At 45.4% G+C, this 13,645-nt stretch overlaps 4 non-coding genes across 4 annotated transcripts; 2 read left to right on the plus strand and 2 right to left on the minus strand.

Annotated features, from left to right (window-relative positions):
• Window positions 1–3,247: 3,247 nt before the first annotated feature.
• On the minus strand, window positions 3,248–3,319 carry trnaq-cug (transfer RNA glutamine (anticodon CUG)). The gene has a single exon. It is a non-coding gene; the product is annotated as a tRNA-Gln (tRNA).
• Window positions 3,320–3,454: 135 nt separating this feature from the next.
• trnae-cuc (transfer RNA glutamic acid (anticodon CUC)) lies at window positions 3,455–3,526 on the plus strand. The gene has a single exon. It is a non-coding gene; the product is annotated as a tRNA-Glu (tRNA).
• A 3,236-nt stretch (window positions 3,527–6,762) lies between these two features.
• trnaq-cug (transfer RNA glutamine (anticodon CUG)) lies at window positions 6,763–6,834 on the minus strand. Its single transcript has one exon. It is a non-coding gene; the product is annotated as a tRNA-Gln (tRNA).
• Window positions 6,835–6,969: 135 nt separating this feature from the next.
• trnae-cuc (transfer RNA glutamic acid (anticodon CUC)) lies at window positions 6,970–7,041 on the plus strand. Its single transcript has one exon. It is a non-coding gene; the product is annotated as a tRNA-Glu (tRNA).
• Window positions 7,042–13,645: the final 6,604 nt, after the last annotated feature.

Genomic DNA, 13,645 nt, shown 5'->3' on the forward strand with positions numbered 1-13,645 from the left:
GGTGGATTTGTTGCTCTTCCCCTAGGACCTGTGTGGTGCATTTTCTCTCTCTCTATCTGTGATTAAATCCTTACTTATATACATATGTCCATGAACGTTTCTGGAGCTCATTGTACATCACATCACACGACGGGCCGTGATCTTTTCGGTCACTTTGAAAGTTTTGCTCATGACAATCCTTTTCTATTGCGGCACGATGGCTGCCACCGAGGAAGGAAAGTCGTCCGCAGTTGCCTGCAAGCTTGCCTGAAGCGCAGGAAAGGACTTACTCGCGACGTGCCACTTAAAGACTGAAGAAGTGGGGGTCGGCCTCACCGAGAGCCCTGAGGATTAGCTCACGTGGTAGAGCGCTCGCTTAGCATTATAGCGTTATGTTGGGTGTATTTGGATAAGAGCATTTGGGCTCTGAGCTGAAGCACTGATCTAAAGAAAACCTCTCCCCCCCAAAGTTATCAGATTCCCTTAGCTCATCAGCTTGGAAGTGGTTTGCATCAAAGTGACAGTTTTGGGGAGGATGGCACCAAGAAGAGGCCAAATAGTTTGGAATTCTGCTATGAGATGTCTGGAGAAAGGGGCCTGTAGGTGATAAAAACTCTTTGAAGTGGACGAGAGCCGAAATCCCGACATAGAGCTACGAACCCAGGCCAACCGGCATTTCCAAAAGATGGCATGGATTGACATCAGTCATAAATCAAGCCCCCCTCCAATAGGACACTGGGGGCTGAAACCGAAATCCAATCTCAAAAACTCAAGAACAAATCACCTCTTGATCTGACAGACTATAAGGAACAGCGGACAGTCTTTCTCGCTCTCTCTCACCTGAACCAGTAACTCGCTGCCACAGCTCAACCTGTAGCTCTGTTGCCAGAACCGGAACCAGAAACCAACTAAGTCTTTGCCGGCAACAGAAGAGTTAAACTGGGAGAAGGAGATTGAGCCGTACGAAGAATTCTTTTAAAGGACTTTATTAAATAAAGAACTTTACAGACTGCGCTGCCCGCCTGTGCCCACCTGATCAGTGGAGTTTTACAGCTGGACAATTGACTAAGTCGACTGTATACGAAAGTGTCAGTCATTTAAATAGCTATTTGAGTCTTAAGAAACTTGACCCTTGGAACAAACACGGCCCTGCTTTCCTCAAAGACTTTGTCTTCAAATAAGTACGGTGAGAGACCCTGCTTGCCAAGAAGATTTTGTGCACAACCTTGGAGCCTTCAAACCAGTGGATAATCTGTTTGGAAACGACTCTACTTTCGCGAAACCCCAACTTCCAGGTGTATCGACAGAGTGGAAGTTCTTGGACAAAGCCGAACCGGACTAACTTTGTTCCAAACCACACGGACCTCGTGCCGTGTGCTGTTATCTGAGCCCGAAGCCAGAGAGGCCTCTCTGTGACGAAGTTCAGATAAGTTTAACAGTTTGGAGTTCATGATTCATGACATTTGAGAAATCAATTAGAAATGTTAATCTGTGATTCATAACTCTAGAATGTGTAATATCATTTAGTTTTCTTAAATATAAATGTGTGTTGCATTAAACTGTTTTGTTGATAATTTTAGAAATAAAATCTGTCAACGCCGAGAAATATCTTCTCATTCCTGTTTAACTGTTTAGTCTGAAATTGACACAAGTTAATAGACATTAGATTATTGGTGGCCCTGCCTATCCTTAATCATTGAATAATAATCAGTTAAGGGAAATTGTGGTAACAAGTAATGATAGGATCTTTCTCGGCACCTAAACGTGAATGAGACTGATATATATATATAACGAGAAGTTACCTGACATAAATACTAACCTGCGTAGTTATTTAATGTCTGACTAATAATACTAACGAGAGACTCACCTTCGTCTTACTAACCGGTATTGTAGTCAATGTGTTTATAACCTTTTTTGTTTAACGATTTGTGTTATCATATGTGATCCCAAGGTCTTTGATTTGGTCACGGAAGTGATTTGTCATCGATTTGTTGATCTAGAGTTGAATTGTAATTCGTTTTTCCCTTTTGTATAATTAGTGTAGTGCTACATTTAGTCTTTGTTTTGAATACATTTGACAATTTATATCTTTGGAATTGGTGTCTGCGTCCAATTATTACAGAAATTGAGTTCTACAAGATTCCAGGATTCGTGATAAGGTGATACTATAAATTCACTTCTTTAATTGAAATGTATAAGTGTACCTTACGCTACAGCATGCGAGAGGCAGCGGGATCGATGCCCGCATTCTCCAAGGCCTCAGGCGCTCGTGCCCCGGATTCGGGGGAGAGTCGCTCACTTTTCTTGCCGCAGACACAGGCGCAAGGCATTGCCTGTTTGCCGTAAGCTTATCAGACACAACGCGCCCGCGACGGCTGCAGCATTAGCACGCCGGCTGGCCCTTCCGAAGTTCCCCAAAAACGACCGAGATGCTGCTTCGACGTCGTAACCCCAGGAACGACCGCAAAGGCACTCCAACCCTCAATCTTTCGATCTGAAGTCAGACCGAAGAGACTGTATGATGTTTTAGATTAAAGATAGTATGCAGACCGAGCAAGTTAGATTTATCGAGCTAGCAAACAGCCATTGAGGCACCTGTTCGGGACGTACCCTGTAGAAATTCCTGTCAACGATAAAAGGATCAAACGGTGGAGAAAAAGCCCGCAGGATGTTTGTCAAAACTCTGTTTGTGGACTGAATGGCTTTCCCAGATTGGCAGGGACTGTTTTTGGTATTGACTGAGGGACAGTTGTAAAAGACAACCTCTCACCAGACCTCTGGCATACACCAAAGAAAGCCACCTCACCTCTCCCCCGGATCTCACAAAACACAATCCCCCCCGCCCCCAGGGAAGACAGACCGCAATCGGACTCGGGCTTGCACCTTTTGATTGGATGAACGGCCGCAAACATTCTATGTCATTTTCTTTTAAAGCTTCACTCGTGCTTGTAAAAAACCGAGGTCTCACTGAAAGAATGCCCTGACGTGGTTGCTTCCAAGCTAGCTGGTTTACAAAGTTCCTTTTCGCTTTAACGATGATTTCTAAGAAGGGAAATAATCTATCTGTAATCTGTCAACACAGGCACCTTCTTCTCCGTTAAGCCACGCGGTCACCACCAGGAAGATGAACGCACCAGGCCGACCCGGAGTTTTCGCCAATTCGTCTCCAAGCCTCCCAAGAGGGAACATAAACAGGCCTTATTTGCAGACACAGGCCCTCACGCAGGGAGACCACCGCTCCACCGCCGCTGCCCCTGCCAAGGGCCCCAGGTCCCACCAAGACTTGAACTCGGATCGCTGGATTCAGAGTCCAGAGTGCTAACCATTACACCATGGAACCAAGCCGGCTGCCCACCTCTTGCCCGTGACGAAGGTTTCTGCTCTACGCACACGTCTCGCTCTGTTGCACGGCCAAGTCCAGAGTGAGCCAAGTTGCGCCCAGAGTGCAGCGTGTGGCGGGTCACTTCCGGAGCCGTCCCTGGTGGTCTAGTGGTCAGGATTCGGCGCTCTCACCGCCGCGGCCCGGGTTCGATTCCCGGTCAGGGAAGGTGGATCTGTTGCTCTTCCCCTAGGAACTGTGTGGTGCATTTTCTCTCTCTCTATCTGTGATTAAATCCTTACTTATGTACATATGTCCATGAACGTTTCTGGAGCTCATGTAAATCAAATCACACGACGGGCCGTGATCTTTTCGGTCACTTTGAAAGTTTTGCTCATGACAATCCTTTTCTATTGCGGCACGATGGCTGCCACCGAGGAAGGAAAGTCGTCCGCAGTTGGCTGCAAGCTTGCCTGAAGCGCAGGAAAGGACTTACTCGCGACGTGCCACTTAAAGGCTGAAGAAGTGGGGGTCAGCCTCACTGAGAGCCCTGAGGATTAGCTCACGTGGTAGAGCGCTCGCTTAGCATTGTAGCGTTATGTTGGGTGTATTTGGATAAGAGCATTTGGGCTCTGAGCTGAAGCACTGATCTAAAGAAAACCTCTCCCCCCCAAAGTTATCAGATTCCCTTAGCTCATCAGCTTGGAACTGGTTTGCATCAAAGTGACAGTTTTGGGGAGGATGGCACCAAGAAGAGGCCAAATAGTTTGGAATTCTGCTATGAGATGTCTGGAGAAAGGGGCCTGTAGGTGATAAAAACTCTTTGAAGTGGACGAGAGCCGAAATCCCGACATAGAGCTACGAACCCAGGCCAACCGGCATTTCCAAAAGATGGCATGGATTGACATCAGTCATAAATCAAGCCCCCCTCCAATAGGACAATGGGGGCTGAAACCGAAATCCAATCTCAAAAATTCAAGAACCAATCACCTCTTGATCTGACAGACTATAAGGAATAGCGGACAGTCTTTCTCGCTCTCTCTCACCTGAACCAGTAACTCGCTGCCACAGCTCAACCTGTAGCTCTGTTGCCAGAACCGGAACCTGAAACCAACTAAGTCTTTGCCGGCAACAGAAGAGTTAAACTGGGAGAAGGAGATTGAGCCGTACGAAGAATTCTTTTAAAGGACTTTATTAAATATAGAACTTTACAGACTGCGCTGCCCGCCTGTGCCCACCTGATCAGTGGAGTTTTACAGCTGGACAATTGACTAAGTCGACTGTATACGAAAGTGTCAGTCATTTAAATAGCTATTTGAGTCTTAAGAAACTTGACCCTTGGAACAAACACGGCCCTGCTTTCCTCAAAGACTTTGTCTTCAAATAAGTACGGTGAGAGACCCTGCTTGCCAAGAAGATTTTGTGCACAACCTTGGAGCCTTCAAACCAGTGGAAAATCTGTTTGGAAACAACTCTACTTTCGCGAAACCCCAACTTCCAGGTGTATCGACTGAGTGGAAGTTCTTGGACAAAGCCGAACGGACTGCCTTTTTTTCCAAACCACACGGACCTCGTGCCGTGTGCTGTTATCTGAGCCCGAAGCCAGAGAGGCCTCTCTGCGACGAAGTTCAGATAAGTTTAACAGTTTGGAGTTCATGATTCATGACATTTGAGAAATCAATTAGAAATGTTAATCTGTGATTCATAACTCTAGAATGTGTAATATCATTTAGTTTTCTTAAATATAAATGTGTGTTGCATTAAACTGTTTTGTTGATAATTTTAGAAATAAAATCTGTCAACGCCGAGAAATATCTTCTCATTCCTGTTTAACTGTTTAGTCTGAAATTGACACAAGTTAATAGACATTAGATTATTGGTGGCCCTGCCTATCCTTAATCATTGAATAATAATCAGTTAAGGGAAATGTGGTAACAAGTAATGATAGGATCTTTCTCGGCACCTAAACGTGAATGAGACTGATATATATATTTTACGAGAAGTTACCTGACATAAATACTAACCTGCGTAGTTATTTAATGTCTGACTAATAATACTAACGAGAGACTCACCTTCGTCTTACTAACCGGTATTGTAGTCAATGTGTTTATAACCTTTTTTGTTTAACGATTTGTGTTATCATATGTGATCCCATGGTCTTTGATTTGGTCACGGAAGTGATTTGTCTTCGATTTGTTGATCTAGAGTTGAATTGTAATTAGTTTTTCCCTTTTGTATAATTAGTGTAGTGCTACATTTAGTCTTTGTTTTGAATACATTTGACAATTTATATCTTTGGAATTGGTGTCTGCGTCCAATTATTACAGAAATTGAGTTCTACAAGATTCCAGGATTCGTGATAAGGTGATACTATAAATTCACTTCTTTAATTGAAATGTATAAGTGTACCTTACGCTACAGCATGCGAGAGGCAGCGGGATCGATGCCCGCATTCTCCAAGGCCTCAGGCGCTCGTGCCCCGGTTTCGGGGGAGAGTCGCTCACTTTTCTTGCCGCAGACACAGGCGCAAGGCATTGCCTGTTTGCCGTAAGGTTATCAGACACAACGCGCCGGCGACGGCTGCAGCATTAGCACGCCGGCTGGCCCTTCCGAAGTTCCCCAAAAACGACCGAGATGCCGCTTCGACGTCGTAACCCCAGGAACGACCGCAAAGGCACTCCAACCCTCAATCTTCCGATCCGAAGTCAGACCGAAGAGACTGTATGATGTTTTAGATTAAAGATAGTATGCAGACCGAGCAAGTTAGATTTATCGAGCTAGCAAACAGCCATTGAGGCACCTGTTCGGGACGTACCCTGTAGAAATTCCTGTCAACGATAAAAGGATCAAACGGTGGAGAAAAAGCCCGCAGGATGTTTGTCAAAACTCTGTTTGTGGACTGAATGGCTTTCCCAGATTGGCAGGGACTGTCTTTGGTATTGACTGAGGGACAGTTGTAAAAGACAACCTCTCACCGGACCTCTGGCATACACCAAAGAAAGCCACCTCACCTCTCCCCTGGATCTCACAAAACAGAATCCCCCCCGCCCCCAGGGAAGACAGACCGCAATCGGACTCGGGCTTGATTGGATGAACGGCCGCAAACATTCTATGTCATTTTCTTTTAAAGCTTCACTCGTGCTTGTAAAAAACCGAGGTCTCACTGAAAGAATGCCCTGACGTGGTTGCTTCCAAGCTAGCTGGTTTACAAAGTTCCTTTTCGCTTTAACGATGATTTCCAAGAAGGGAAATAATCTATCTGTAATCTGTCAACACAGGCACCTTCTTCTCCGTTAAGCCACGCGGTCACCACCAGGAAGATGAACGCACCAGGCCGACCCGGAGTTTTCGCCAATTCGTCTCCAAGCCTCCCAAGAGGGAACATAAACAGGCCTTATTCGCAGACACAGGCCCTCACGCAGGGAGACCACCGGGTCACCGCTGCTGCCCCTGCCAAGGGCCCCAGGTCCCACCGAGACTTGAACTCGGATCGCTGGATTCAGAGTCCAGAGTGCTAACCATTACACCTTGGAACCAAGCCCGCTGCCCACCTCTTGCCCGTGACGAAGGTTTCTGCTCTACGCACACGTCTCGCTCTGTCGCACGGCCAAGTCCAGAGTGAGCCAAGTTGCGCCCAGAGTGCTGCGTGTGGCGGGTCACTTCGGGAGCCGTCCCTGGTGGTCTAGTGGTCAGGATTCGGTGCTCTCACCGCTGCGGCCCGGGTTCGATTCCCGGTCAGGGAAGGTGGATCTGTTGCTCTTCCCCTAGGACCTGTGAGTAGATAGTAGGGTTTTTTGGGGCGCGGCCTATTTTGTTATGACGTATGCCCTAAGCTTACGTCATAATTGGGGGGCGTGATTTTAGAGTTTTTTCCTTAATTATTCCTACGTCATATCCGTCAGAAAGTGTACACCCCTAAAACCCTGAACAACAAGGCCACCCATAAAGACCCCCCCCCCCCCCTGAAGGCAACGCCCCGAAAGTCTCCTCTCTATTTAAGACCCCGCGCTGCTTTTAGGCAATACCTCTTTAATTCTCAGCATCTGAAACATCCCGCTTCTTCAACATGTCTAGCGACATCAACATGAAGCCCCGCAAGAAACAATCCCGGGCAAGGGTTCCTGTACTCACCAATTTGAAGATTGAACGCTCCTGGGTGTTGTTCTGGGGGAGTCGACGGGGTTACCGCTTTAAAAGGGATCCCAGCTATGTTGGAGTGGAGCTTTTTGCTTTGGGAGAGAAGGAGGGTACGTTGGAACCTTTTGAGACGGTGATTGAATACTCTTTTGAGGACTGGTTGAAGGTGATGGCATGGAGAGACCTGGGGCTTGTGGATAAGACTCTAGAAGGCTTGCAAGAGGGTCCAAGAGAAGGCGAAACGGAGTCTCCGACTCAGAGTTTTGAAAGGTGTGAATGGGAAAGCTTGCAGAACTACGGTACAGTGGTGAAGAGTCTATCTCTAACTACTGATCGTAAGGTTTTGTTTAGCAGTACCCTGATTACAAACCCTATTGAAGGGGTTGTGGAGGATCCAGAAAAACAGGTTACTGAAATTATGTTTGACGCCATGGACTGGCCGTTCTTGAAAGAGGTCATAAACTGTATAAATGATGGTTTTGACATCTTGACCAAATGTTCACAACTGGATTCTGTTAGAAGGAGAATATGCTGGATTATGGATTATATATCCCCCTTGAATGACGACGACGATGATAAAACAGACGACCTGTGGGGGGTTGGAGGGGGGTCTGACGGCTCAGGGTCTACTCTCTTCTAAGAGGGCGGTGTGTCGTGACGTAGTGAAGAGATAGGATAAAAGGCGCAACAATTCATTCATGGTTTAAAATTAAAGAGAATGTCTTACCCGAAAGCTGCGGACGTCGACAGGCTCTACAGGCCTCTTCAAACCCGGGATCACCCCTGGTTCTATTCCCCAGATTTTGTATACACTCCGGAACCCTCTGACTGCGGTTACCCTCCAAGACCTCAGACCCCGGTCCCTCAGGACGAAACAACATGCGGAGCGATGGATGTCCAAATGAGTCTCGGGGATCCCCAGCCTCTGGAGCTCATGGAGGGCCTCGATTTTGCCGAACTGTCTACCGTCTGTGCGTCTCAGGAGGGGGTCAGTCCAATGGATGTAGAAACACCCCACAAACCACCAGGCGACCCAATGAGCATCGGACGGTCTCGGGGGCGTGATGAAGATGCAGGATTTATGCCCGGGGTAGGTGTCCAAGTAAGCAGAGTGGTTAAAAGCACCCTGGTGTATATTCTGAGTGCTCTCATCGACCGAGCTCTGAAAGAAGTCTGTCGGGGGTGTGAAGTGAATCACCCCAGTCAGTTGAGACACAGTTGTTTGTTTGAACCAGACCGTTACTATTTCCTGTTCTATTTCAACGTGTTTTACAGAAGACTGAACAAACCGTGGCTGAAACCGGCACTAATCAAGGCTCTGTCTTACTCCCACATACATGTCACTGCTGGACAAGTCCAGAAAATCATAGATGAGATTTTGCTGGAGCTGAAAAAGGAGCCGTTTATAATAGAGAAACTTGGGCAGCTGCTCAATGACCTGGATGAGCCAAGTAGAAAAACCGCTGGCAAGCTAAAAGCTTATTTCTTCCGTAAAGAAGTTAAAGCTGGGGGCAGCGACGAAGAATTCGACATCTACGCCACTGATTCAGACTCTGACCTGAACTAAGGGACTTTGAACATGGGGAATGTTCTGGACTGCTGCTGCAACTGGTTCTGTCATCAACACTCTGCAGCTAACCTGAGAGCGCTATTACACCATGTGCTTGACAGAAAAGTAGCCAACGCGAGCCTTTTCTCTACAGATTTAACCATCGATGAGGATCAACTTTCAAACCTGGAAAAGTTAATGGTTGCTGTAACAAAGACCGGGGGGTACGAACACTGGGATGAAGCGCTCAAGGGGGCCAAGAATGATATTAGGCCATTTCATCAACATCTGTATGACCTTTTACTGAGCATGTTTAATACCCCTCTGTTTACTTTTAAAATAGGTCATATTGTTGTTTTATTTACATATGTAACTGAGGTGTGTGCCTACAAGATAAAGAAACAGGTATTTGTTGATATAGATCAAGTAACCAATCATCTGATTTCTTTTTGTCTGGACCGTAGAAAAAATTGTTGTGTATGTTATACTTTTCTCAAATGTCTAAAAAGGGGTATCTGCTCTCCTGAAGTTGAATAAAAAACCTTGTATAAAAACTTTGCGCATAGTGTGGGTCTGTGTGTTTATTTGGCAGAATGACTCGGCAAGCTCCCCAAATGCATGAACTATACTACAACCCAGCCAAGATTGGGGGTTTGGCGGGTAAGAAGGGTTTTCAAAGAGGACTCGCTGAGGCCGGCGTGAAGGTTAATGATGTGGTTGTTTCAGAATGGTTACGGGAACAAGACGCCTATACCTTACATAAACCTCTCAGGATTAACTTTAAAAGAAACCGTGTATATGCAACTGACATAGACTCACAATGGCAAATGGATCTAGTCGATATGTCAAATTTATCAAAACATAACAATGGTCACAAATTTATGTTGATGTGTATCGATGTGTTATCAAAATATGCCTGGGCTCGCATTCTACATAATAAAACAGGTCGGGCGGTGACAAGGGCCTTTGAGGATATATTGTCCCAGGGACGATGTCCTAAAAAACTGCAGACTGATAAAGGAAAAGAGTTTCTCAACAGAGAATTTCAGAATCTACTGAAGAGACACAAAATACATCATTTCACCACCGGTAATGAGCTTAAGGCATCGGTGGTGGAGAGGTTTAACCGCACCATAAAGACCAAAATGTGGAGATATTTTACAGCGGTCAACACGTTCAAGTATTTTGATAAAGTTCAGGATTTTATCGATGCTTACAACCAAGGGTATCACGCCAGTATTAAAATGAAGCCTATAGATGTTGATCAAAGTAATTCTTTTAAGGTCTATAAAAAATTATACGGCCCATTTATTAAGAAGGGGAAAACTACTTATAAGTTCAACATCGGTGATGTGGTTCGCGTTTCAAAGCTAAGGAGTACTTTTGCCAAAGGTTATGAACAAACATTTTCTGACGAATATTTTACAGTTACCGAACAGGTGGCTAGAGACCCCCCCGTGTACCGGTTAAAAGACTATGACGGGGAGGATATAGAAGGAACGTTTTACGAAGCCGAGTTACAAAAAATTATTGTGGGTAAAGACATTGTATACAGAGTTGAAAAGATATTAGCTGAGAAAACCCAGAACCGGAAAAAATATGTGTTGGTGAAATGGCTTGGATGGCCTGAAAAGTTCAATAGTTGGGTCCCGGAACAACAGGTTTGTGATATTCAAGCCTTATAACAACATGCCCGCTGGTGTGATGGGGTCATTACTTTCGATACTCAAGATGGAATCAGGAGGCTTCTACGTGACTCTACCCAGTAACGCCTCTCTCGATATATACCCTAAAAATGAAATATCCAGTTACACGGTACAATTTGGAAAATCTATAGATCTAAGGGGGTCGTGGGAAGTGGGGTTGGCGGAAATACAGTATCCTTACACTTGGGCTGTTTTACAAGATAAGGATGCCACCTTCGCCATTTTTGACGATGTTAAAAAGAGTCAATGGACATTCACGATGCAAGGAGGTTATTATGACAATGTGGATACAATATTAGATGAGATGCATAAACAGTTCTCAGAAGGCACCCCCAACATCAAGCTATATTACAACCCTATTAAAAACAGAGTGTACAAGGTGTCAAAACCTGGTATTAGCATTCAAACCAAAGGACAACTGGGGCGTATATTAGGGTTCTATTCTGACACAGAGAGCAGGTTCTCAGAAGTGGTGGCACCCTTCCCGGCTGACATCAGTGGCGGCTTTTACACTCTTTATGTGTATACGGATATCATAACACACCAGAGGGTCGGGGATAGCTATGTCCCCCTTTTGAGAAATGTACTTATTAAAGGTAAAAGCAATGACATGGTCACAATTACTTATGACAAGCCACACTACGTACCAGTCTCAAAGACCCACTTTGACAACATCACGATCGAAGTAAAATCGGATCAGAATATCAACGTACCCTTCCGCTTCGGTAAAGTTATTGTCAAACTACATTTTCGACCCCTGAAACAGTGTGTACATTATTAAAATGGCTACCTCGAGGGGTTATGTAGATCCTAGCGCCTATGTGGATTATTACAAGATGCAAGCCGTGAACGGCTTGCCCGGTTTTGTAGGAGCCCCCACAATGTATGGAGCCGGTCTAGGAGGACTCTTTCGTGGTCTCTTTAGAATGGCCGTACCCCTGCTTAAGAGAGGCTCTGCTATAGCCAGACCCCACTTGAAATCAGTGGCTAAAAATATTGTTAGTGACGTGTTCACCAATGTTATGAACCGGGCAGCTAGCCATGAGCAGCAGGAGGGTTCGGGTCTCATGGTAATGGCGAGGAGGGGGGGTAAAAGAAGAAACAGTATGTGTCCACCAGGGCGACGAAGATCCGTGGCTAACAAAAAACGAAGAAGCTCTCATTCTCCAACATATCGTGGAAACACTCGGAGAAGGAAGCAGCACAAGAAAAAACCTGCAAAAAGAAAGTCTCAAAGAAAGACAAATAGAGCCTCAGGATACATCTTTTAAAAATGTCTTTTGTCCACAGTCTATCGGAAGAATGCGTCAAATCAGAACTGGATCTGTTTACAGTTCCATACACTCAAACGAGTATAGATAAGAGCATATATGTAGAGATACCCCCTCTTTCCGCAATTTCAGATACGGCCCCTCTGGAGTTTTTTATTGCTGGCAATGGCGAGGATTATATTGATTTGAATAACACATTTATTTTAATGAACTGTAAAGTGACTGATGAGGATGGCGATGCAATCGAGAAGACGGCCAACGCTGGGGTCATCAATTACCCGGTGGCCACCATGTTTTCACAGGTGGATGTGACCCTGGGAGATCGGCTCATTAGTCAAAGCAGCAATACTTACCCCTATAGGGCCATGATGGAGTGTATCCTTAATTATAGTGAGGAGACCCTAAGCAAACAGTTCAGCCCCGGCCTTTTCTTCAAAGACACCCCAGAAGCTATGGACGACCAGGATCCAGAGGGACTCAATAAGGGTTTGCAAAAAAGAACGGCCTTTTCAACAGAAGGGAGGACCTTTGAGCTAATGGGACATATTCATGCAGACATATTTTTCCAAGAAAAACTCATGCTCAACGGGGTAGACATTAAAATTAAAATGATCCGTAGTAAAAGTGCTTTTTGTCTGATGACCCCTGATACTGAAAAATATAAACTGACCATATTATCGGCCTCGCTGTTTGTGAAAAAAGTATCCGTCTCCCCGGCGGTTAAACTAGGACATGCGCAGGCTTTAATGACGGCAAACGCCAAGTACCCGATCGAAAGAGTCTATATGAAAGTCCACAGTATCCCCGCAGGGACACGGGTGATGAACCAGGAAAATCTGTTTCTAGGCCAGCTCCCAAAACAGGTTATTATAGGTCTCGTGGATAATGATGCATTTACCGGGGTTTACAACAAGAACCCCTTTAACTTTAAACATTATAACGCGGAATTTATAGCACTGTACGTCGATGGTGTGCAGGTTCCATCCAGACCTTTTCAACCTGACTTTGAAAACGGCAACGTGGTTCGTGAATATTACAGTCTAGTACTGGCTACGGGTCGCCATCTCAAGGATCAACCTCTGCTGATCGATCGCCGGGAATACTGCAGCGGTTACACCCTGTACGGTTTCAACCTGACCCCTGACGAAGAGTGTGGACAACATTTTTCACTGATGAAGACGGGCAATATGCGTTTGGAGATGCGTTTCAAGCAGCCTCTACCACGCACTGTAAATATGGTCGTGTATGCTGTGTTTGACAACATTATTGAGGTGAATCAGAGGAGAAACGTTCTGTATGATTATTATTAAAATGAACACCAGAGAGCTCAACCACATCATGAATGCCCTGGATGGCTCACGGAAAGTGTTTCAAGGAGTCTACGCCTGCGACCAGCTGCCTAAATTTAAGATCAAGAATTTACCTGCAATGTACATAATCAACACACACCCTAAAAATATGCCCGGAGAACATTGGCTGGCTATTTATCTAAGGGAGGACCGCCGTGGGGAATTTTTTGATTCCTATGGAAACCCCCCGGATTTCAGACCTTTCCCTCGGAAGATCAATAACTTTCTGCTCAACAACTGTCAAGAAACCATTTACAGCGGTCATCAAGTACAAAGTCTTCAGACCTTCACTTGTGGTCAACACTGTGTGTTTTTCTTATATCATAGATCTAAAG

This window comes from Amia ocellicauda, chromosome 6 (assembly GCF_036373705.1).
Source record: "Amia ocellicauda isolate fAmiCal2 chromosome 6, fAmiCal2.hap1, whole genome shotgun sequence".
Lineage (NCBI taxonomy): Eukaryota > Metazoa > Chordata > Actinopteri > Amiiformes > Amiidae > Amia > Amia ocellicauda.